Below are 26,300 nucleotides of genomic sequence, written 5' to 3' on the forward strand. Positions count from 1 at the left end.
CAGATTTCTTGATATTCTTCTGAGGTGAAATGGTAGGCTTGCAAACATTTGTGCCTGCCTACGCAGGCAATCTTCATTAGTGGCCTGCTGTCTAGCCCAAATGGACCAAAACACCTAATCAGGGCCTTGTGTTACTGGTGTTGTTGGGCTGTGTTGTGGTGGTGGTGTGCTTTGCTGTGGTGGTGTACTCACAGGTGCTGGAGGGCTCATTCCTTGCCTTAATGTCTGCATTTCTAAGATGTTTGTCTCCTCCATGTCACTGTGTTGCTGTTGTTGCGGAAAGATGCTGTTCCCAGGACTAGAAGCTGAAATGTAAAAGAAATCTCCGTTAGCTATCCATATGTTTGAGAAATATAAACAAATCACTACACATGGAACACATGTCATTCACTGTTGCTTTCAACTATTCTGCCTAGCAACATCATCACTTATAACTTAAATACATACATATGCCTGTTTGTGGCAAATGTGTCTAGTTACTTAATTGTGAAAGCAAACACTTTAGTTTAATTGTAGCTCACACATACTCCACCATAAAAACACATTGGAATCCATAATGTGTTACCTTATAGCTTTGATCAAACAAACATAGTAATGTTTTTTTTTTTAATTGTTTTTATTGGGTAGATGAGATACAATACATATATGGACGTAAACTAGGTATAACAGAGAACTTACATGGTCGTCTGAATACAATAAACATCCCAATCGGGGAGATCCATAACCAAAACGAGCAAGTTCCGGAGAGCTTATAGTCTCTTCAAAATACATCTTAGACTCATCAATTTTCAAAATATTATGAGATAGTATAGAGAGACAGAAGAAGAAAAAGAAAGAAAATAGAAGGGGCAAAAAAGAAGATAGGAAAAGCGGAAACATAGTTCTAGAGGAGGGGGGAGAAAAAGGAAAGCAACAAAGTAAGATGATTCTGTGGAGGGGGTTGGGGAAGACTTGACCGGTCCCGTTCTGAGAAAACGAGGCTGCGGATATCGTTTAAAACTAGCGGTATAACTGGGCCCTGTTAAAGGAAGGGAGGAGATGCCTTAAAAAAGGACGTCCACGGCTCCCAAGTCTGAAGAAAGGTCTCAGAAGAGCCCTTCAGGATGCTAGTGATGTGTTCCATAGTGTAAATGTGCCATATTTTCCCTATAATTTCTCCCATGGCAGGAACCTCCGAGGATTTCCAGTACGTTGCTATGGCACATCTAGATGCAAGAACCATGTGAGTGAACAGTTTAGTCTGACATCGCGATGCCCCAGGCAGTGACACAGAGAGAAGGAAGTGCTTGGGGAACAGGGGAATGGAGATCCCAAGGATTGTGGAAAATAGGGAACTCAGTTCCCTCCAGAGGGGGAGCAATTTAGGGCAATCCCACCAGATATGCAAGAACGCTCCATCCATTGTCTTGCATCTCCAACAAAGAGGAGACAGGTCTGGAAACATCTTGGCAAGACGGGTGGGGACATAATACCATCTATAGAAAAGCTTATACGCGTTTTCCTTTGCACGAACACATATGGAACTAGATGCTAGGCTAGCGTATATGTCAGACCAGTCTTCAGAATCAAATGTTTCTCCCAGATCAGATTCCCATGCCCTCTCGTGTGTCTCCCTGTCTACTTGTGAGGAGGGCCCCAATAATTTATAAACGGTAGAGATAAGACCTTTAGCCGATTCTGTGCGCAGTGCAAGAACTTCCAGAGAAGTCAGTGGTCTATGATTGAGTTGCGTCAGTAGTGTGGAATGGAAGTGTCGGATCTGTAGGTATTGGAAGAGGGAGCGCGGCAACGTAAATTTAGCTTGGAGATCTGTAAAAGATGGGAACATGGAATCTGCAGCTATGTCATTTAATAGTTTAACCCCCTCTTCCAGCCACTGTGGTAGGGCATTGGGGTGTCGGCCTGGTTGGAACATGGGGTTATCAAATAGCGGAACTAAGGGGCGGCGCCAGGTGGAATTTACGGGTAGCCATGTCCCAGATGTCTAAGGAGTGGGAGATTACTGGATGGGATTTAACTGAGCGGGGGCGTGTCAGACAGGGGAGCCATAGCAAAGAGGAGATATAGTTCAACTTAATAGAGTCGGTTTCTATTGCGACCCAAACTCTCTCCGTTTTCGGCGTGTTCCATTTAATACATTGTGCGAGTTTGGTCGCTATGTAGTAGGCTTTGAGATCTGGGACCCCCAGACCGCCCTCCGATGTGTGTTTCTGTAAAGTTATACGCTTCACTCTAGGTTTCTTTTTGGACCAGATAAAATGGGATGTGGCGTGTTGAAGGTTTTTGAAGACGTAAGGCGGCACCCGAACCGGGAGGGTTTGGAACAAATAGAGGAGTCTGGGCAAAAGGTTCATTTTGACGGCATTGATACGGCCGATCCAAGAGATATAGTGGGTTCCCCAGTTTTCAAGATCTCTTTGAAGTTGGGAGAGCAGCTTGGGGAAATTTGCCTGAAAAAGTTGGGAATAATTTTTGGTTATAGCAACTCCCAGGTACGTAAGTTGCTTTGTGTTCCATCGAAAATTGAAGCTATTGGCCAACATATTTTTCGTGGCTTGCGGAATGTAAAAGTCTAAGACCTCAGTCTTGTCTGAGTTAATTTTATAGCCAGAATGTATACCAAACTCCTCTATTTCTCGAAAAAGATGGGGTAGTGAGTGTATAGGGTCGGAAATTGTAAGTAACACGTGATAAAGCTAAATATTTATCTTATATAAAACCCTTTGTGAGGTCTAAGAACACTGTACGCTATTTACGTATGGAGTACCGTAAGGGTACGCTCGTTGCGTAACGATCGCTTAGCCGTGGTCGAGACGCTCAAGCGTCACGTTCGCTCACAGCCAAGAGATCACAGGCAGGCACGCTATTGGCTGCCGACTAATGTAATGATTCACTATAGCGTAGCGGACGCTCGGGACCACGAGGAGATCACCAGCGGCGCTGACGCTCACAATGTTAAACCTTTATATCTAAACCATAGACAATGTAATATGCTGTAAAACCTTAGTGTAGAGATAGGGTGTAGATGCAACACAGTGTAACCTTATTAACTTAAAAGCTGCTTGAGCGTCACCGACGCTCTGAGAATACTTAACACTATAAGAAATACACAGATACCGTGCTTAGGGTCCAACGCCTAATATATATATTATGAATGCTATACTTGCAAAAGAATTAATACAATACAAGTCATACACTACAATATAACATAGACTACCTAACCAGTTAACTACACATGAAATACAATACAATACTATTACGTTTAAGGGATTACGAGAGAAAGAGAAGAGAGAGAGAGAGAGAGATATGGCCCATAACAACAAGGAAAGACAATATGATTGCGGAGAAAACTTACGCACAAAGGAAACGATCGCATGCGCCTCTGGACATCCAGCTCCCGATTTTCAGCAATGATAACCGTTGAAGAGTGAGAGCTGGATGTGATCGGCTTGTCTATTTATGCCCCACACACAATACAATTCAATGGTCCTTACAATCTCATTGTTCATTGGACACAGGAATTCCTCCTCGCATTATAACAAAAGGTCATAGGTTGATTCATACAGGTGGGCTGTGACTATTTCCAACAGCTCAGGTGGGAGGGAAACTGGGTTTCCCGCCGCATGGATAAGTAAGTGCAAATACAGTAAATGTTCATAAACTTCTTATGTCCATAACTATTCGCACGAGCGATTAATCCGCTTCAAACCAACACCGGAATATTGCTAATTAAAAACTCTTCCGATGGATACTAAACACCACTGTATTACTCCTGTCTGACCCTTCCTATCAAACAAAGGGGGATTTCTCTGTTCATGAACATTCTACATTAACCAAACTTTCAGAATCTATCAAAGGGACCATGATCTACAAAATACATTATATGGTGAAAATATGTAACGATTGAGTCGCACGCTACGAACACATGAACTCTACCGTAAATGCACATACTGCGCGCCCGCGGGTGCCCGCAACAGCGAGTATGCGCACGCACGGGAGAGCGCACGCATGCGCAGCGCAGACCTGTGTGAGGTGCAAATATGGCAGTGTGCATAGAGATATTTTTCTGACTTTGACAGTCCACCCTTTGGCAGTCAACAATAACTGCCATCTTCTAAAACATTTCAAAAAGAGAAAAATATATGTCAAGGGTTAATACATTTACATGGTTGGGTAGGGGAGGAGAGGAGAAGGTAGGAAAAGGGTATGACCTAGTGAGATAGCAGAAGCATGTGTGTATGAATTCGTGTTTGGGGGTCATGTATCATCGTGCCGTACGTGTTTTAAATCAAGCTTCGAGGTATTGCGAAGTATACATTTGAATTCCTTCTTATCCCGTGGTACGGGTCTGTGGATGGGCTGTCAAACTTTACCGAGCTCTTTTCGGATTTTGGTTGCAACAAAATGGGGAGCACATTTTAGTTGATGATACATGAATGGGGGAATATGCGATTGCTGATATTTGTGCCTGTATTCCCTATACTATGTGTGTAATTACCTGAAGGTTGTAGAGATGAAGAAAAGACATAATTACGGTAAATGCAGTGGTATTCTATGTCAGGTAAATGAACATTTGTCGGTTGAAGTCTTGTTCGGTGTCTGTTGAATGCAGTCTTCTTTGTGCTTTTGCCCATAAGGTGCGAGCAAAAGCTTTGTCAATGTCCATAGATTTACAAAAGTGTTGGGCTAGCGTAATTTTAAAATTTCTAGGGAAACTGGGGATCTATGGCAAAGTTCATCAAAAATCTGTGTATCAGGTTGTCAAAACTTCTTCTTTAATCCATCCGTTGTCTGTATATCGGCTCATCAAATTCCTCGTCCAAGTGGGTCTTTTTACCTTGGAGAAAACGGAAAAACAGGTGAAAGAAACGGACCGTATAATCGCATTTTCATTACATCATTGTTTCTACCGTCGGGTCATAAATCAAATCCATGGGAATTACAGTTTCCTCACTCCTAAAACTCATCACCCTGGTACTTCGTTTGCACTTCGTTAAAGCCTGACCGCATCTAAATATCAAGCCAATCGTTATGATAACACCTAAGATACATAGGAGAAACTTCCCTACATCCATTATGATTCCTTGAGCCCATTCTCCTAAACCGGAGAACCAATTTCGCGGGTTCAACCATGACACCCAACCAGTCAGCTCATTACTCACAGCAGCAAGGGTGAGATTGTGTCTCCTGCGAAATTCCCACTTCAGTTGGAGAATATCGTCCATCTTTTGGTCTATGACTTCGACCGGGTCCTCGGTACTATTTGTAATATATGTGCAACATTTCACGCCGTACTGCATTGCCAGTGTGACACAATATCCACCTGTTACTGCCGTGAGATAATTGAGAATCATTCTATGCTGAACTAGTTCTGTTTTATAAGCTTGAAGTTCTCTTCCAGTATACCTAAACGTGTCATCATACATTTCTGTGATATTGTCTAACAAATTTGCGAGCGCAGATATGTATTTATAATTCAACACTCCTCTGGCGGTGCAAGTGAAATCTAATGCAATTAGAACCTGAATCCCAGTGGATTCATGGATCATGTCAGAGGCCGGATGCTCTGTTCTTTCTATCAGGTGCCGTTTAACTACGTGCTCGTAATGGGTGTGAGTATAAGGAGCTTGGGCAACACGGTGTATATCTTTCATTTTGGCATGTGATACAGTCATTACTTCAGGCAGTACTTTTCCAATATAACACAATCCTTCAGAGTTTGGGGCAAGCCACTTATACGCCTTCCTCCCGCATATGAAATATGCATCATCGGGGAGAACATATGGGACGGAGTAGGACATAACCATATTACACATCTTCCATGTGAAATCTCCTAACCCTAATTCTCCCATCTGTCTAGTACACGTATCAGCTTGTACGATATGTGCACAGTATCCTGGCGATACCTCTCCAACTCTCGTAATCCTATTTCCTAGGGTATACCTATATCGGAAAGATTTTCCTCTACTGGCTATGTGGCGTATAAGCTCTGTATCTGTCGGCATTCTATCTGCTCTATATGAAAAGGTCATGGTTTGGTTACTCCATGACACTTCCCAATTTCCCGGCTTTCGGGGATTGGAAATGTTAAAACATATGAGGGATCTATCCACATGATATTGGTGGAGCTTCAAACTAGGAGGACTGGAGATATTAAACCTCCTGTCCACCGGCCTCCCACCACTTAGCTCAAGTACCTCCCCTATCGTTAAAGGAAATGGTACTAGTCCTGATTTGCTATGGCCTTGAGGTACTTGAGAGCATACCCAACAATCTGTTTGATTTAACACACTACCCACTAAGGAGTGATAGTCACTCAATGGATGCCGGTCCATGTGGATATTAAAACTGGATTGGCATTTCTTGATGCACCCATCCTCAACTACGTTGTCACAGAGCCTACAGATACAGTTTTCTTCAGCTAACAATCCTTCACAATTCCTTCTATGGTCAATGCTATCGGATCGTTTTCTGATACTCGCCTTTGCTTGTTGATTATGTTGTTCTCGGAAAACTACGCCTCCATCTCTGTCATCAGAACCCATTCCAGAACCTCTCTCGACCTCCATGGTACTCTCGCCGGAACAGACTGCTCTGGTCAACATCATGGTCAACAGGAAAATCCGGATCACAGTCTCTTGGGGCAAGTCCATCTTATAGGAGGAAACGAAGAAGAATGAGAAGGGGGAAAAATAATTTGAGGGAGAGGGGATGGGAAGTGGAGAAAAACAATAAAAGGGAAACGGGGGATCGACAACTGCTTTTGATCTTGTGATTCTTGGTGCTCAGGTGCCGCCTCAGTCCTCCTGGAACAGACACTCCAGTGATACAACTTCCTCTACCGTCTGTTCCTTATCACGGGACCTCTCTGGATCAGCAACCTTCTTACAGTGGGACGAATGAACCCAAGTCTCTCTCTCGGCAACCTTCAGTGCTGTAGTGCTAGTCAATAAGACTTGGTATGGTCCTTCCCATCTGTCAATAAGGCAACCTGAGCGTAGAAAATTCCGTATCATTACATAATCCCCAGGTTCAATGTCATGACAATTACTATCTGGTAAATCAGGAATCACCAACTTCAAATTATCATTTTGATTCCTTAGCTGTTTACTCATATTAACCAAGTACTTTACAGTCACTTCATTGTTACACTTCAAATCATCCTGAGGGTTAATCATAACATGCGGTTGTCGACCAAACAAGATTTCAAAGGGAGACAGATTAAGAGGGGATCTGGGAGTGGTTCTGATGCTGTACAGTACAATGGGTAAAGCTTCTGGCCATGACAATCCTGTTTCTGCCATAACTTTGCTCAGTTTATTTTTAATGGTGCTGTTCACTCTTTCCACTTTCGCACTCGCCTGTGGACGGTATGGAGTGTGCAGCTTGCTATCAATTCCCATCAACTTACACATTCCTTGAAAGACATCACCTGTAAAATGGGTACCCCTATCACTTTCAATTATTCTAGGGATACCATATCTACATACAAATTCCTGCACAATTTTCTTAGCAGTAAACATAGCGGTATTTGTGGCCGCAGGAAATGCTTCGACCCAATTTGAAAAAACATCTATACAAACAAGTACATATTTCAAATTTCGACAAGGGGGTAATTGAATGAAGTCAATCTGTATTACCTGGAAAGGGACGCCTGCAGGTGGGATATGGGATGGTTCTGTTGGTATTGCCTTTCCGATGTTCTTTCTCAAACAGGTAAGGCATGACATTGCTCTCTTACCTGCATGAGATGAAAATCCTGGGGCGCACCAATATGCTCTTACCAATTTGCACATTCCTTCCTTGCCCAGATGAGTCAGCCCGTGAGCTGCCTCAGCTAAACATGGAAGATATGCTCTGGGGGCCACCGGTTTACCTTGTCCATCCGTCCAGAGTCCTGAGGACTCCTGGCCATATCCCTTTGCCTTCCAGACTGCCTTTTCCTGTGTGGAACACAAATTTTGCATCTCACACAACTTCTGTGTGTTGATGGTATTAAATACCATCAGTTGTGTGGTGTCTGTCTGTCTGGGGGTACCAGCTGCTAACTTAGCTGCTTCGTCTGCTCGGCTGTTACCAAGTGATACTGGGTCCTGGCTATATGTGTGTGCTTTACACTTGATAACAGCCACTCTGTCGGGTTCCTGTATCGCTGTTAGAAGCCTTTTGATGTGAGCTGCATGCGCTATCGGTGTACCAGCTGCCGTCATGAAATTTCTGAGGCGCCATAGGGCTCCGAAATCATGGACTACCCCGAATGCGTATCTAGAATCGGTGTAGATATTGGCTGATTTGCCCTTAGCCAATTCACATGCTCTGGTTAGGGCGACCAGTTCAGCAACCTGGGCTGAGTGAGGTGGGCCTAGCGGTTCCGCTTCTATGGTGCCTTGGTCATCTACGACTGCGTATCCAGTACACAAGTCTCCCGAGTCTGACTGTCTGTGACAACTACCGTCCGTGTAGAAAGTTAGATCTACATCTTCCAGTGGGTTGTCACTGATGTCAGGCCTTGCGGTAAAATTTTGGGTCAAATATTCCATACAATCATGTGTGTCTTCCTTTGTGTTAAATTCTCCTTCCCCACCACTCTCATCCTCCACCCTTTGTGCCTGTCCAGGCACACCTGGGAGATATGTTGCAGGATTTAATGCACTGCATCTCCTTATGGTGATGTTTACGGGGGCCATTAGTGCCAATTCCCATCTTGTAAACCGCGCTGATGAGACGTGCCTGGTTTGGGCAGAATTTAGCAAGGCTGACACTGCATGTGGTGTATGAATTGTGAGGTTGTGACCTAGCACTACATCTTCGCTTTTCGTTACTAGCAATGCTATCGCAGCAACGCTTCGCAAGCATGTGGGGAGGGATCGCGCTACCGTATCTAGCTGAGCGCTGTAGTATGCTACCGGCCTGCTGGCATCACCGTGCTTTTGGGTTAAGACGCCTGCCGCACAACCAGCACTTTCTGTTCCGTACAGCTCAAAGGGTTTCCCATAGTCTGGCATACCTAATGCTGGTGCCTGCGTTAGGCACTGTTTAAGTCTCTCAAATGCCATCTCGGACTCGTCTGTATGCGAAATCCGATCAGGTTTGTTTGAGGAAACCATCTCCTGCAAAGGTAATGCTAGAATGGAAAATCCTGGGATCCAGTTACGGCAATACCCACACATTCCTAAAAATGTTCTGATCTGTTGCTGGGTCTGTGGCAGAGTCATGTCTCTAATTGCTTGAATTCTATCAGCGGTCAGGTGTCTCAGTCCTTGTGTTAGACAGTGTCCCAAATATTTTACCTTAGTTTGGCATAATTGCAACTTGTCTTTGGAAACCTTGTGTCCTGTGTCTGAAAGATGAAACAGGAGCTGTTTCGTATCCTTCAGGGATGCTTCCAATGAATCAGAACACAGTAGGAGATCATCCACGTACTGTATTAATACTGATCCACTCTCTGGTTGGAAAGACTGTAAACAATCATGCAAAGCCTGGGAAAAGATACTTGGACTGTCTATGAAACCTTGTGGTAATCGAGTCCATGTGTATTGGACTCCTCTGTATGTGAATGCAAACAAATATTGACTGTCAGGGTGCAGAGGTACCGAAAAGAAAGCGGAGCAGAGGTCAATAACAGTGAAAAATTTCGCAGTGGGAGGGATTTGCATAAGGATGACAGCTGGATTTGGCACTACGGGGAACTGACTCTCAACTATTTTGTTAATCCCCCTTAGATCCTGCACTAGCCGGTAACCCCTCCACCCACTCTTTTTAACAGGGAAGATGGGACTATTGGCAGTGCTGGACGTTCTTACCAGAATGCCCTGTTGTAGCAAGCGCTCTATTACGGGATACACTCCTAACTCCACCTCTGGCTTCAGAGGGTACTGTGGGATTTTTGGAGCTATCCTACCATCTTTTACTTGTACAACTACCGGAGCTACGTTTGCCATTAATCCAGTGTCCTGTCCATCTTTAGTCCAAAGTGACTCTGGTATCTGGGATGTCATTTCCTCTACTTGGGATGGAGTCCTATTTGTCATAATGGTATGTGACATTAATTTTGACGGGGAGTCTAACATGTCTCGCACTTCCTGAGCGTGATTCTCAGGTATGTCCAAGAATACACCTTCAGGAGTACAATAAATGACGCACCCCATTTTACACAGTAAGTCTCTTCCCAGGAGATTAGTCGGTGCCGATGCAGCCAGCAAAAAGGAATGCTTGGTATGTAACGGCCCTACTGTAATCTCGGCTGGTTTGCTAACAGGGTAGTGCTGGACTACTCCTGTTACTCCTATGGCTGGAATTGTCTTACCAGTGGTTCTCATGCCCACTGTCGAATTTATCACTGATTTGGCCGCCCCTGTGTCTACAAGAAAGTTTAATGATTTACCAGCTACATTGATTGCAATTTCTGGTTCACTCCCAAGACTTGCAATCAATTTTACTGGCTGCAGATTACAGGTATGGCCACACCCCTATTGGGTATGGTGACCTCCCTGAATCCCGCTGGCAGCAACTGCTTGTGAAGGGGTTAAATGGGAACTACCAGTGGCTTGCCAGTCTCTGTTCGGGGGGTATCTTTTTGTTTCCCCTGTATGTGGCTCATAACTCCGTCTCTGCGGACCCTGCTCCCAATGTCGTGTGTCGTGTCGTTGTCTAGGGGGTTGATATGAGTTTTGTGAATTTTTCACTCTACAGTCTCGTGCCATGTGTCCCTGTCTATGACAAGAAAAACAAGTTACCACATTTGACTTACCCACAGGGTTTGGTGATTTATACAAAGGCTGCCTTGTGGTCAGGGCCTGTATACTTACGGCCATTAACTTATCACCTTGTGACTCCCTGTGTCGGGTGATATTCCGGTCGTGATCAATAGCAGCCTCTCTCAAAGTAGCCACCGACAGACCTCGCCAACATGGTTGCGTGGTCTGCACTCTTGTCTTTAATGTCTCTTTTAAACCATCCATTAGTACAGATACTGCTACTTCTCGATGGTTTATGTTTGTTTTAATGTCCTCTATACCTGTGTACTTTGCCATTTCTAGTAATGCCCTGTGAAAATATTCTGCAGCAGTTTCTGACTCTTTCTGTCTAATGGAGAAAATCTTGTTCCACTTAACTACCGCTGGGAAATACTCCTTCAACTGTAAACTTATTCTTTTTACGTTATCTTTGTTGTACACATCTGTAAGAGGTACATCCTGATCTAATCCACAGTCAGACAAAAATTGAGCTGCGTCGACATTTGAGGGTAAACATGCCCTCAGCAATACCTGCCAGTCTTTGTTATTGGGCTCTAAAGTGTTTCCTAGGTCTCTGATGTATTTCTGGCTGGCAACTAAGTCTTTCCTAGGGTCAGGGAACTCAGACACTATGGTTCTTAATTCCATTCGGGAAAATGGGCTGTACATGGCAATGTTCCTAACAGGAGTGATTCCTGTCGTGTCAGTTTTCCCATTTGGCACTGCTATTACCCTAACAGGATTAAGTCTACTAACATCACTCTGTGTAGGTTCTACAGCCTGTGGTGAAATGGTTTCAGCATAGTGTATGGTGCCGTACTTACCTGTAGATACGACCTCACCTATCCCTCCGCTAGGGGCTTTTGTTACTAATCTCGTGGGTGGAGCCGTGCCTACTGTTGTCTCTGCTATGGTGGCTGCTAGAGAGAGCGCCGATATTGTTGCTGATTCGTCTTCTTGATCACACTCCTGGGGAAAGTTCAAAACAGGGTACAACTTGCACAGGTTAATACTTGCATTGGTTAACTTATTAACATTTACAGTTGCTACGTGTTTGTTTGTTACACCCTAATGCATCATTCTCCGCAACCAATTTCTCTCCTGATATGTATGGTGGCGGCGGGGCTGTCGCTATCAATTTCTTGATAGGATTAGATCCCGCCGCCAGAGCCAATCCTCTCTGTATTTCACCTTCCTGTTGCCATAACTGCAAATAATCATAATGTTGGATTCGTCTCTTTGATGATTTAATGAGACATATCCTCCTCCTTAAATTTTGCAACACTTCTGGGCTAAAGCTACCTACTCTTGGGAATTTCTCCCCGTCATGCACTGTCATTCTCTCCCATTCATCACATAAAACCTCTGTATGTGAACCATATTTTTCACACATTACGTACCTTGCCGACCCGACTGGTCGGTTTACTGAATCAACCCGAACCGAGGTTGATCGCCCCCTTCCTGAACAATTGGCCCCCATAACTTGCAGGCGTTGCTTTCACCACCTCTGACCTTATTTCAGGGTCTTCAGCGAACCCTTACAAAAACCAAAATGTTCACGATAGGCTGACGGTGGCGGTTTACCGAGTACCCCACTCACTCGCCCACGCCGACCAATACGACCCACACACTGCCTTAGTGCTGGCGTACTCGACCCAGGGCCCCTATGAACCTCTATTTACTGGAACATGCGAGGGATATCCGCAGAACACTTACTCTTTCCAGTAACTATTGGTTGTTGGACAATTCCTGAGTGACCAGCGAACTTCCCTTCAGAAAATAAAAAATTACACAAATCACATCAGAGTGTACAAATAGTTTTACGACCGGGTTTGTACACAAATGGTACTGGTCAGATTAACTAACGTACACAATTACGTGCGGTACAATCGTTCAGCACATAAGCAACTAATCTTATGTGCTGAGCGACCAGTAGAATCGAAAATTTCGGCTGCGAATTCCTTCAGCCAGAGCTTTATTGGCCTATATGGGTTTTGCACCAACCCCCTGGGTTGTGCCCTTTTCTCTTTTATGGCAGACTTCTTAGTCTGCTGTACCTAGACCTCCCGGTCTGTAGTATGACCTCCTGGTCTACTATTCTCTACTGCTCAAATTTTTATGTTTAACCAGAGATGCCTCCCTAGCCACCATGCACGTCACTTACATGTATGTACCTCTGCGAGAACTCGACTTCTTGTGGTTCAACCTGTAAAATTGTATAAACTTATATATACAAAACACTCACTCACCACACGTACACTTTTGCTTCTATTTCTGCGCAGAAATTTTCTTTAGACCAGATGTGTTGTGAATTTGGAGAAGGATCTGTTAATCTAAATTTCGGATTTAAAATAGATTTGCGCTATTTATCGCCTGATGCGCTACTTATCGCCTGTTGCGCAATTTATCGCCTGTTGCGCTACTTAAAAATCAACACTATCGTGTGACTTGAGTTACGTGGGCGTACCCAGACGCTCCGTTGCGTAATTTACGCTGCGTGCGTCGGCCTTGCGTACGCGAGTCTCAGCCCTTTGTTAGAGACACGTGTACACAAAACCAATGTCCACCGTAACACAACTAACACTTTTTATCAATGTAGATGATCCTCGATCGTCTACCGCGCAACACACCAATCTCTCCTTTTACCTTAGGTAGAGTTGCGTGTGGGTTTTACACTTTAACTATGAAATAGCGACAAATCTCTCTTAGCACGTTTTATCAATTATAAAATGGCAAACAGGAGAGTGATATATGAAAATACACGAATGAAAAAGAAATGCAGATATGTGCGTGTGTAGCAAGACAGAAATAAACAGTTTTAAAAGACACTAGTGTGTTGTTCTTACCTCCGGTTCCGGATTCCTTCAGCACCCTTTACTAAGCGAAGCAGACGCTTATCCCGTCAGCACTGCGAAGAATTTGATCTCCCGCCCTTTGCTGATGGATAATGTCTGCTGAAATTACCTAGCAGAGATATGTGAAGGACAGGACGAGCCGCCAATTGATAAAGCTAAATATTTATCTTATATAAAACCCTTTGTGAGGTCTAAGAACACTGTACGCTATTTACGTATGGAGTACCGTAAGGGTACACTCGTTGCGTAACGATCGCTTAGCCGTGGTCGAGACGCTCAAGCGTCACGTTCGCCCACGGCCAAGAGATCACAGGCAGGCACGCTATTGGCTGCCGACTAACGTAATGATTCGCTATAGCGTAGCGGACGCTCGGGACCACAAGGAGATCACCAGCGGCGCTGACGCTCACAATGTTAAACCTTTATATCTAAACCATAGACAATGTAATATGCTGTAAAACCTTAGTGTAGAGATAGGGTGTAGATGCAATACAGTGTAACCTTATTAACTTAAAAGCTGCTTGAGCGTCACCGACGCTCTGAGAATACTTAACACTATAAGAAATACACAGATACCGTGCTTAGGGTCCAACGCCTAATATATATATTATGAATGCTATACTTGCAAAAGAATTAATACAATACAAGTCATACACTACAATATAACATAGACTACCTAACCAGTTAACTACACATGAAATACAATACAATACTATTACGTTTAAGGGATTACGAGAGAAAGAGGAGAAGAGAGAGAGAGAGAGAGAGAGAGAGAGATATGGCCCATAACAACAAGGAAAGACAATATGATTGCGGAGAAAACTTACGCACAAAGGAAACGATCGCATGCGCCTCTGGACATCCAGCTCCCGATTTTCAGCAATGATAACCGTTGAAGAGTGAGAGCTGGATGTGATCGGCTTGTCTATTTATGCCCCACACACAATACAATTCAATGGTCCTTACAATCTCATTGTTCATTGGACACAGGAATTCCTCCTCGCATTATAACAAAAGGTCATAGGTTGATTCATACAGGTGGGCTGTGACTATTTCCAACAGCTCAGGTGGGAGGGAAACTGAGTTTCCCGCCGCATGGATAAGTAAGTGCAAATACAGTAAATGTTCATAAACTTCTTATGTCCATAACTATTCGCACGAGCGATTAATCCGCTTCAAACCAACACCGGAATATTGCTAATTAAAAACTCTTCCGATGGATACTAAACACCACTGTATTACTCCTGTCTGACCCTTCGTATCAAACAAAGGGGGATTTCTCTGTTCATGAACATTCTACATTAACCAAACTTTCAGAATCTATCAAAGGGACCATGATCTACAAAATACATTATATGGTGAAAATATGTAACGATTGAGTCGCACGCTACGAACACATGAACTCTACCGTAAATGCACATACCGCGCGCCCGCGGGTGCCCGCAACAGCGAGTATGCGCACGCACGGGAGAGCGCACGCATGCGCAGCGCAGACCTGTGTGAGGTGCAAATATGGCAGTGTGCATAGAGATATTTTTCTGACTTTGACACACGTCATCTGCATATAACGCAATTTTGTGTTCAGTAGCACCCACTTTCACTCCTTTAATTAATGGGTTGGCTAGGATCCTAGCAGCGAGGGGTTCTATAGAGAGGGCGAATATTAATGGAGATAGCGGACAGCCCTGACGCGTGCCGTTAGCAATTTGGAAAGTCGGGGACATCACCCCATTGGCAAGTACAGCCGCCTTAGGATTGCCATATAGAGCTGATACTCCTTGAAAGAATTGTCCTGTAATCCCTGCTTGTTGAAGCGTGTGGAACATGAAAGGCCATTTAATCCGGTCGAATGCCTTTTCAGCGTCCAGTCCTAGGACCAGCGCCGGCTTTTTTTGTCTGTGAATTTCGTGTATCAGGTCCACCGTTCTGCGCATGTTATCTAAAGCTTGACGACCCGGAATGAAACCGACCTGGTCTGGATGGACCAATTGGGGGAGAAGAGGCCCCAGTCTATTGGCCAATAATTTTGCATATATTTTGATATCGACATTTAAGAGCGATATGGGTCTATAGTTAGTAACCAGCTCTAGGTCCCGACCGGGTTTTGGGACCAATGAGGTCAAAGCGTCAAAAGATGCACCGTGCAGTATATCGTTAAAAAAAACTTGTTAGGAAAGGAGTGAGTACCGCCGCACATTTTTTATAATATTGAGGGGAGAAGCCGTCCGGGCCTGGAGCAGCTGATGCCTTGAGATTTTTAATGGCATTAAGGATTTCTATATCCGTGAAATCGGTATTTAAATCTGACCGTTGTTGGTCCGAGATACGGGGGAGTAAAATATCAGTGAAAAAAGCAGGTAGGGAGGGAATGTCCCTTGGTTCATGTTGGGGAGTGGTATTGTGTGGATTATAGAGTGTTTCATAGTAGGTTTGAAATTCCCGAACAATTGCCTCTGGGTCATACGTGACGTTCCCCGTGGTGGGGGACCGTACTCTGTTAATCAAGTTCGAGGCCTTTTTTTCCCGAAGTTTATTAGCTAGGACAGAATCGGCTTTGTCAGCCTTATCGTAATATTTCTGCTGGAGCCGTCGTAAGATAAAGGCCGACCTACGTGACAATATAGTGTTGAGCCTGCCTCTAAGCGTATTAATTTGAGAGAGCAAGGCAGGGGTGGGACTCAATTGATGGTCAGTTAGTAGCGACGCTATTTCAGTTTCCAAGGCTGCGATTTCACGTTGAGTTTGCTTCAGACGGTGCGATGCCACACTAATGAGCTTACCTCTAATCGTGGCTTTATGAGCTTCCCAGACAATACTATTAGCGATCTCATCAGAGACGTTGATCTCAAAATATTCCGAGATCGCTAACCGAACGTCCCAAAGAGTGGAGGGATCCAAAAGGAGGCTATCGTCCAATCTCCAGGACCCGGACCTACCATTGAAACCCCCGAGATCAAACAAAAGGACAGTTCCCGAGTGGTCAGTCCACGAAATTGGTTTTATACCCGCGTAGGTGACTTTCGGCGCCATGGAGCGGGAGACAAGTATCATATCAATTCTAGCATACACTTGGTAGGGAGCAGAATAGTGGGTGTATTCTTGACCCGAAGAATTTTTAAGGCGCCAGGAATCTAAGAGCATCAGCCTATTCATACCCTCACCCAGGACCTGCGACGTTCGCAGTATCTCAGGGGAATGTTTGATCCGTGTGGCAGCTTTTTTATCAAGAGTCGGGTCTAAAACCGCATTAAAGTCACCACCAATCAATACATGACCCCGAGAGAACCTTTCGATTTGTCTGAATATACTGCGAAAGAAACGTCCCTGGCCAGTATTCGGAGCATATAGGTCAACCAGGGTTATTGTCTCCGCTCCAATGGCGCCCAGTAACATAAGAAATCTACCCTCCGGATCCGCCAAGGACGAAGTTAGAGTAAAAGGAACCTTATTAGATATCAGGATTGCAACACCTCTTTTCTTGCAGGGGGCAGAAGCGAAATAGGATTGGGGAAAGCGCTTACCTCGTAATTGCGAATGGGAACCCGTCATGTGAGTCTCTTGTAGCATCACAATGTCAGCTTTTTCACGTCTACAAGCATCTAGGACCAACGTACGTCGTTTGGGGGAGTTGAGACCATTAACGTTCAAGGAGAAGACCTTCAGACCCATAGGGGAGGCCAATCATAAGGATCTCTTGAGTTCCGCTGAAAAAGCTTAGGAAAATTGAACCGGACCGGACGAGCCAGGGAAAGAGAAGAGGAAGGGGGGAGAGAGGGAAGGAAGGAAAGGAACGAAGAGGTGGAGAAGAGAGGAACCAGAAAAAAAGTAGAGGGCCTCAATAGGCCAGAACCCCTTGCATAGTGGACCCCAACTATGGGGCTAATCAAAATGACAATAGTTAGGAATGCACTGGAATTAAAAGGGGAAAAAAACATGGTAAACAAAAATTACAAAAATGACCTCCGCTAGAGGAGGAAAGAAAGTTTGGGGCTGGCGAGACACCACGGGCCCCCAAACCAGTAAACAGACCTCCCCGGTGGGGAGGAGTCAGAGTGGTGGATCCGTAGTATACAAAGTGAAATTTACGGTAGTCAATAACATCTAGAACAGGTATAATGGGTTAACTAAGAAGAGAGACAGAGTACCAAAAATTGCAACCATCGGTATAGATAGGTAACGACAGGTGATGTGTTGGCCGCGATCAGGGCCCTAATGGTGGGTAGCTAAAACAACATTCAACTATAAGAACGTAACGTTAAACAATCCTCGTTACAACTCAGTGCTAAGGAGGCCGAGCATAAGGAGGCAAACCATTAAGAACGAACACATGGGAGTAATTAAACCGCCACATTTCCGCCTCCAGGCGGGATATCAGACTAAACGCTTGCGAGTTCCAAGTCAAGGCGGGGCAGAGTCATTTTTCGGACCACGGCGCGCCTGTTGCCATGTCGCTTGAGGGGGACGGGTTCGCTGTGGTCTAGGAGAGCCCGGTGGAACAGAACCGGAATTAGCTTCAGGCAGGATATCTAAGTCCTCCAGCAATTTTTGACCTTGTTCTACCGTCTTGGCTGTGCGAACAGTGTTGTCCGCTAGAACTTGGAGTTGGAAGGGAAAATTCCATCTATATTTAATGTTGTGCTGGCGCAGAATTCTGGTAATGGGTTGAAGATCTCTCCTTTTCTGTATGGTAGAAGGTGCTAGATCTTGGTACAGTTGGACTTGTGTGTCCCTAAATGTGATGGACGGTGTATCTCTAGTCGCAACAACGATCTTCTCTTTTGTCTGATAATAGTGCAGGCAGGTGATAATATCCCGTGGCTGTTGGTCCGGCGGGGGCCTGGCTCTGAGTGCCCGGTGCGCCCTATCGAGAAGAAGTTCGTTATCTTGAAGGCCGGGAAGAATATGCCGGAAAAGATCTTTAAGGAATGCGGGTATTGATGGAGCCGAGATAGTCTCAGGAACACCCCGGATCCGCAGGTTATTCCTGCGCGATCTGTTCTCCATATCCTCTTGTTTCTCCTTGAGGTCGGTAATTTCAGATCTAAGGAGAGAGAGCTCCTTTTCCACTGAGCCTTGATAGCGGCATATGTCGTCCGTTTTGGACTCCAGAGCCTCTGTTCTCGTACCAAGAGAAGTCAGTTCAGATTTAAAATCGTCCACTGCCCGCTTGAGCTCCTGCTGAAAGGTCAGCTTTATTCCGTCAACCAGGGTAGTAAGGACAGAGTGTATGGACGGGTCTATGTCCAGTTCCAGCGGGGAGTCGGGGGGAGATGATCCCGCACGATATGTATTCTGCGGCGGAGCTTTAGATTTGGGCGTAAAAATAGGAGTAGTCGCAGCCGACGCTTTCTTGTTCTTGTTAGACATATTAACAGCTGGCACGAGTTGACTTGGGGACACAAAGCATACACGGATCCACAGAAAGAATTAAAAAAAAAAAACACTGGGAATGGGGGCCACACGGGGGCAGCATCAGTCCATCACTTGTGAAGCCAGGGTGTAGGTTATTTTCGTGCGTTGCAACCGTGCTTCCAATTCGTAGGGGCTGTGTAGCCCAGGTCGGGGACGGTGGGGATGCTATGAGGGCTTAGGAGCTCACCGCCAGGTTCGTAGGGGAGGTGCGGAATCCCTGTATGCCAGGATGCGACCAATCAGGGCAGTGCGCCCGTACCGCAGCGGGTATTTATGTAGACCAGGAGGGCAGTCAGGGGAGGACCATGGATTAGCCCAGGAATCTCTGTTGTGGCTGTCTAGGCTGGCAGGGATCAGTGAAGAGGGAGTAGCACCACTGACGGCCGCCGCTGCTGTGGTGTAGCTCTCAGGGGCGCAATTCAAATCAGGTGCTTATCCCTCCAGATGACCGCCGTCGCGGGTGTCCGTGATAGTACCCCCGCCACAATCAGTAACCGTCTCCCGCAGGCATAGGGAACGCTGGATGTTCGCGGGTCCGGCGGCCCGACAGCGCGGGCGTCACGGCTCTTGGTGCCCAGCTCGATCGGGGACTCCCACTGTGACTTCCGGTCTGGCTCCCGGGGCAATCGTTGTCCTGGCGTCTATCCCGACGCAGGCCGCAACCCGCACGGGCACCTGAAGTGTCCGCCGGCTCCGCAGCGAGCACCAGGCAGCAGCTGACAGGTACGAGCAGCACAGGGGTGGCTTTTAAAGGTGCTTGGGGTGGCTCAGGCAGGGCAATATCAGAATACAGCTGTAATGAGCTTATTTCAATAAAGGAGAGTGAACAGAGGAGCTCCTTTCTCTGTGCAGCTTGTGTGTACTGTGACTTGGCAGCCAAGATGGCCGCCGCTGCTGTGACAGGCTGAGAGGTGCAGATTTGTGTGTGGAGCCTGCGGGCTTTAGGGGGGTTTCCCCTTTGTGTTGGAGTACCTGAGGGTCCAGGGGAGGTCTCCAGGTAATCAGGGGGGCTCCAGGGGTGTCCGCAAGGCGCCGTCCGGGTCCTGTTACGGCCGCGCACCGGTCCGGAGCTTCCCGCCGGGCCGTCCTCAAACTCAAGGCCCCGGCTTCAGTGGGCGGCGTAGGCCTCACCGCCGTAGCAACTTGCGGTGTTTCGTCGCCGCCCGGGGTCACACAGCAGGGCACTCTCTGTCAGAAATGCATCACTTGGGGGTGTTCAGGTCCGAGTTTGGCCGTGGGAATGAGAGTTTAGTGGCTGTATTCTTAGGAGCCCTGTTGCAGTACGTCTGCTCAGGGATACAACCAGCAACATAGTAATGTTTTTATATGTATTTTGCAATGTTACCTCAAACACACATGTGAAATTTGGAAAAACAACCTTACTTTTTTCAATTAAAAAAAAACATGCTTTTTTGTTGCAGCATCTTACACACAATGTCATACTGTATGGCTCAAGTGGACATACATATCTTTACTGGATGTGGACAAGGCCATTTAGCTAGGATTCCATTTCAGCTTTTACTTACTGCGGTAAGTATCTAAGTTTTTGATGTGTTTTGGCTTAATGCGGTTATGAAAATTTTTGATTACGTTCAGAATTTTTTTACATTTATTTCAGTTTGATACTCACAATCAAGATGAAGGGAGTGTGGATGACGTCTTGGAGGTGTGTACAAAATTTGGAGTGGGGGGACAGAACATACGGACGATAATCTTCGTGGCGGGGTAGCCTGCAGTGGTTGGCCCGGGACATACAACCTTGCTTTCTTTTCGGCCACAGGTTTTTTTGTGGTGATGTCTTACAGAAGTGCCACTTCTGCTGCTCCATACTTCTTTTGATGGACCTTTTTTTTTTTTTTTAAATAAAGTATTTTTATTTCGAAGGAGAGTAGTTTGCATACAGACATTGCATAACAGGAACACATTAAACACGTAATGACATGTCCTCATCGGGGAACAGCATTCACTTTCGACTTATTTTCAAACTATGTCATTTGCTCATAGGCGCATAGGAATGTACAGTTATATATACCATTATTTTGCATTATCCGTACACTCTAGTATTCATGAAATCACATTATACTTTGTTTTGTTCCCCCCCCCCCCCCCCCCCTCAAATATAACTCTTACGGACAATCCGTCCGAGTAAAACCCTTTAAAAGAGAAGAAAACAATCAGAAACCAAACACAGAGAACCCCAGAAATAAAAAAAATTAAAAAAACAAAGAGACAAAAAACATTATGGGGAAGAGGACGCATTGGGGGATACTAGCACTCTAAATCCTACCCTGTCCAGATGGGCACAGAGCCACTCTCTCATTCACAACCCATTGGGTGAGAGGAAAGCCTATGGCCCTAGAAGATCATAACTTGGCAAATCCAGGACCTGTTAGTAACCCTATCACCATTAAGTTGTAGGGTCTGGGACGGAGTATATGGATTCCAGCCATGGAGACCAAATTCTTTCAAATTTAGCGGAGGCATTGTGTTTCATATAAATGTATCGTTCCTTAAAAACAGTGTCGTTTATTAGTGCCTTAAGAGCGGGGAGTGTAGGGCCCTTAGGGGCCATCCATAGCCTCGCAATGCTCACCTTCGCCATTGCACATATGTTGCGAGCATATAGGCCCTCTGGACCAGACACAAAGTCAGAGCTACCCATTCCCAGGATGCAAAATTGCGGAGTAAGCATGGCCTCGTCCACCCCTGTGTTCCCCAGAATCGATCCGACCCCCGCCCAGAAAGCCCGCAGCACCGGACAATCCCAAATGAGGTGCCAAAAAGTACCTGCAGTCATCCCACACTTAGGGCAGTCACCCATACGACCCGTCCCGAATTTGGCCAGTCTGGCTGGGGTCATATATATTCTATGCAAAAGGAAGTATTGTATCTGTTGATACCTGATGGATTTGGTAACCGTGCACGGAGTTTCCAAAGCAAGGGCCCAGTTCTCTTCATCTATGGGGCCCAGATCCTGCTCCCATTTGACACGGAGACGTGTCAAAGGATCTATATGGAGTTTGGCGAGTAGATAACCATAAGCATGGGAAATCATCTTAACTCGACCCAGCATACTTACAAAGGTCTTAATGGGAAATGGTATAATTTTAGGGGGGGAATTGGCGAATTGGGACTGCAAGGCATGTCTGAGCTGGAGGTATCTAAAAAAATAGGAGTTAGGCAAATTAAACTCATCTTTTAGTTGTTGGAAGGATTTGAGCGTATTATCCGTATAAAGGTGATTTATGGAAATCACTGATTTAGGGGCCCAAACTTCCCTCCCCTCGAGCGCATACAGTTCAGGGAGCCATTTAGAATACCAGAGGGGGGTGTCCGGGTCCAATCCATCAAATTTCAAAAGAATTTTTAGTGCCTGCCACACCTTCATGGCTTGGTATATAAGAGGAGGGAGGAACCGGGCCAAGCTCCCACTCAGCAACACCTGCAGGGGGGATAAGTCGGGGAAGTAGCATTGGACAAATACCCAGTGTAGAGAAGTGACGCCAGTATCCTGCACCCATGCACTAATATGAGACAGCTGAGCGGCATAGTAGTACATCTGAAAGTTTGGCAAGGCCAGACCTCCGTCGCTGCGCAGCCTGGTGAGAGTGTTCAGTTGTATTCTAGGACGTTTGCTAGCCCATATTAAAGAAGACAGGACACTATTCAATTTTCTAAAGAAGGATGGATGAATATATACAGGGGATTGCAGAACCACATATAGAATCTTAGGTAGTATTATCATTTTTACGAGGCTGACCCTGCCAGATACAGTCAATGGAAGCTTACACCAAGTCTTGGATTTACGAGTAATTTGTTGCATGATCGGATCAAGGTTCAAAGGTGTAAAGTCAGAGGGGTCATTGGTTACCTGAATCCCAAGATATTTAAATTTCGCCGTCCAACATAGCGGTAGGGAGATTTTAGGAGCAGCAGGGGGGGGGCCAATCACAGGCATAATAGAGGACTTAGACCAGTTAATATGAAGGCCTGAATATACACCGAACTCCTCAATCAATTGCAACACTGTAGGCATAGACCTGGTGTAATCCTGCAGAAACAACAGCATGTCATCAGCGTAAAGGGCAATCCTATCCTCACGAGGGCCGGTATGAATGCCCACCACGCCTGGGTGGGACCTTATTAGACAGGCCAAGGGTTCGATGGCCAGGGCAAACAAGGTTGGGGACAGAGGACATCCCTGCCTGGTCCCGCGAAACAGGCGGAACGAGGGAGAGATATAGCCATTCACTGAGATCCTGGCAGTCGGGTGCTGATAAAGCAATTTAATCCATTTTATAAAATTAGGCCCGAAACCCATAGCTGTCATGACCTCCCATAGATAGGACCACTCGATACTGTCAAATGCCTTGGCGGCATCCAGTGAGACCACTACCGAGTCAGAGGGGAAGTCATATGGGATTTGTAAGATGGTATATAATCTACGTAGGTTAATAGAAGTGGACATCCCTGGCATAAAGCCGGTCTGGTCGGAGTGGATAATGGAAGTAATTACGGTGTTGAGTCGAACTGCTAAAATCTTTGCCAGGATCTTAGCGTCAGTGGGAATCAATGATATCGGTCTATAGGATTCTGGGGATCTAGGGTCTTTTCCGGGCTTCGGGATCACTATAATAATCGCCTCCGCCATAGAGGGGGGAAGTTGATCATTAACAAAAATATCAGAATACAGGGCGTGAAGCCTAGGACCGAAGAAATCAATGTGGGTCTTGTATACCTCTGAGGGGATGCCGTCATAGCCCGGTGCCTTGCCGCTGGGAGACAAGCCAATAGCCGCCGTTACCTCTTCCAGAGTTAAGGGTGCCTCCAGCATCTCAGAGGCCTCCGGGGAGAGTGTGGGTAGGGGAATATTACTTAAATAAGCGGAGAGGTCTGATGTTGAGTATACCAGTTGTGAACTGTAGACCTCAGCATAGTAGGAGCGGAATAGCTGCGCAATTTCCGGCGTGGTGTTCACAAGGGCGCCATCGCTACCGGTCATCTGAGCAATTGTAGAACCTGGGCGGTCACTGTGCACCAATCGAGCCAACAGGCCACCTGGCCTATCGCCCTGCATGTAAATATTAGTAGCTTGAAATAGAAGCGAGCGCGAGTTTTTATCAGACAGATGAGCCACCCATGCCGACTGGGCCGCCAGCCAGCGTACCTTCAGCGCAGGGGTGCCATCCACCAAGTATCTAGATTCCAAATCCCTGGCGTCACTCTCAAGGGCTCGCTCTCTCTCCCTGCAGGACATTTTGAGGGCAGAAACACGTCTAATATACGTTCCCCTTAGGAATGCCTTAAATGAATCCCAAACCACTGTTCCGGGGGCCGAGCCTACATTGTCAGTAAAGTATCCCTCCCACTGAGTCACCTGGTCAGAGCAGTCACCTATTTGCAGCAGCCAGGAAGGATGCAGTTTCCAATAAGATTGACCCCTCTGGCTCACCATAGCGAGAGTCAACACCATAGGGGAGTGATCAGATATACCCTGGGCCTCGTATTGGACGTCAACCACCCTAGGGAGAAGAACGGGGGAGAGTAGGGTCAGATCGATCCTGGAGAACGAACCATGCGTGCCAGAGAAGCATGAAAACTGTCTAGTCGTAGGGTGCCGAGCTCTCCACACATCCACCCACTGCAAATTATTCAGAAAATCAGCAAATTTAGTAGGACTAGAGCGGACCCCAGCAGCTTGCGGAGAGCGCCATCTGTCTAAAGCTAAATTCATGACATTGTTAAAGTCACCCAAGCAGATTACCGGGGTGTCCGGAGAGGAGGCTATGAATGAAGCGGCTTGCTGTAGTACATCGTACGAGAATGGGGGGGGGGATATAAACCGCCAGTATGTAGTAGGGTTGGGAACTTAGTCTACATTCAAGGAACACAAATCGACCGTATTTGTCAGTCTTGACCGATACCAGCTCAAATTGGACCGATTTCTTTATCAGGATTGACACACCCCTGGAGGAAGAGGAGTGAGAAGCGTGATAGGCCCAGCCCACCCAGGGTCTTCTAAGTGACAGTAACCTATTCCCCTCCAAGTGAGTCTCGCAGAGACATGCAACATCCGGGCCATATTTCCGAAGTGTAGTTAATACTAAGGAACGCTTTATCTTATTATTTAAACCTCGAACATTCCATGTCAGAAATTTCAAATTAGCCATAGATCTGGTAATATTCTATGTAGTAACCTAAAGATACAGTCCAGCGAATATTCCTGGAAATTGTTAGTGAGGGTAAGAACAGTGCTATACTACTCAATCCCTGACTCTCAATCGACAGTATCCAATGCATCAGACATACTTCCCACATCAAAATAAATGTACTCCAAAACAAATTTAAGCATGAGAAAAATAACAAACTATAGAAAGAAAAAAACTTGTGTAAGGCACAGCAACAAGCTGTTCGCTGAACTCTCCCCCCCTCCCCGTATACCACCCCTAACTTCGGCATACTTAAATCCCAAACTATCGTTTCTATCTCTCAAGGGCTAAATACTAAACAAAACCCTTAACCAAAGTCAAGCGATCAAGAGAAAGAAAAGAATAGTCCTGAGCCACCAACGCCAAGGGGGGGGGCTCCCTGGACAATGGGTAGATGCCTCTGGTGGTCCCAACCGATCATTAGACAGTGCAGGGCCTCAATCCGGGGCCATCTGGCGCGCTCCCGGAGCATATCTGTCCAGCCATTGGGCCGCCTCTCTAGGGGAATTGAAGAATTTGGTTTCCCCGTCCGCTACCACCCGGAGTCGGGAGGGGAATAGCATAGAGTAGGAGACGTTCAGGTCTCTGAGGCGCCTCTTGATAGGCATAAACTGGGCTCGATCCTTCTGGACTTCCGCGGCAAAATCAGGAAAAGCAGACACGGTAACCCCGTTTCTGGTAAGGGGGCCTTTTGTGCGTCCCAACCGGAGGACCGAGTCACGGTCCTTATAATGCAGAAATTTGGCGATGAAGGTGCGCGGAGGGGCGCCAGGAGGTAGAGGACGAGATGGTATCCGGTGTGCACGCTCCACCGTAAACTGTGCCGTGAAGGATTCAGCGCCGTACAGTTCCTTAAGCCATGACTCCAGGAAGACCTCAGGCTGGGAGCCCTCCTCCTTCTCCGGCAGGCCCACAAATCGCACATTATTTCTACGCAGCCGACCCTCCATGTCTAGTAATTTGGATTGAAGGGATGTTACTTGCTGGGTTACCGTGGAAATAGATTGTTTCATAGGACCGCACATATCCTCCAGATTCGAGACACGGGTTTCTGCCTCTCCCACTCTCTCTCGTATGCGCTGGACGTC

General features: G+C 46.1%; 1 protein-coding gene across 1 annotated transcript in view; it reads right to left on the reverse strand.

Moving 5' to 3' along the window:
* Nucleotides 1–231: 231 nt before the first annotated feature.
* LOC134957195 (cytochrome c oxidase assembly factor 7) overlaps nt 232–26,300 on the reverse strand; it is a 109,032-nt gene continuing 82,963 nt past the window's right edge. The window contains exon 4 of the transcript XR_010186521.1: nt 232–305. The gene's annotated coding sequence lies outside the window, so the exon portion shown is untranslated. The remainder of the gene's footprint in view (nt 306–26,300) is intronic.

Source organism: Pseudophryne corroboree, chromosome 9, assembly GCF_028390025.1.
Source record: "Pseudophryne corroboree isolate aPseCor3 chromosome 9, aPseCor3.hap2, whole genome shotgun sequence".
Taxonomy (NCBI): domain Eukaryota; kingdom Metazoa; phylum Chordata; class Amphibia; order Anura; family Myobatrachidae; genus Pseudophryne; species Pseudophryne corroboree.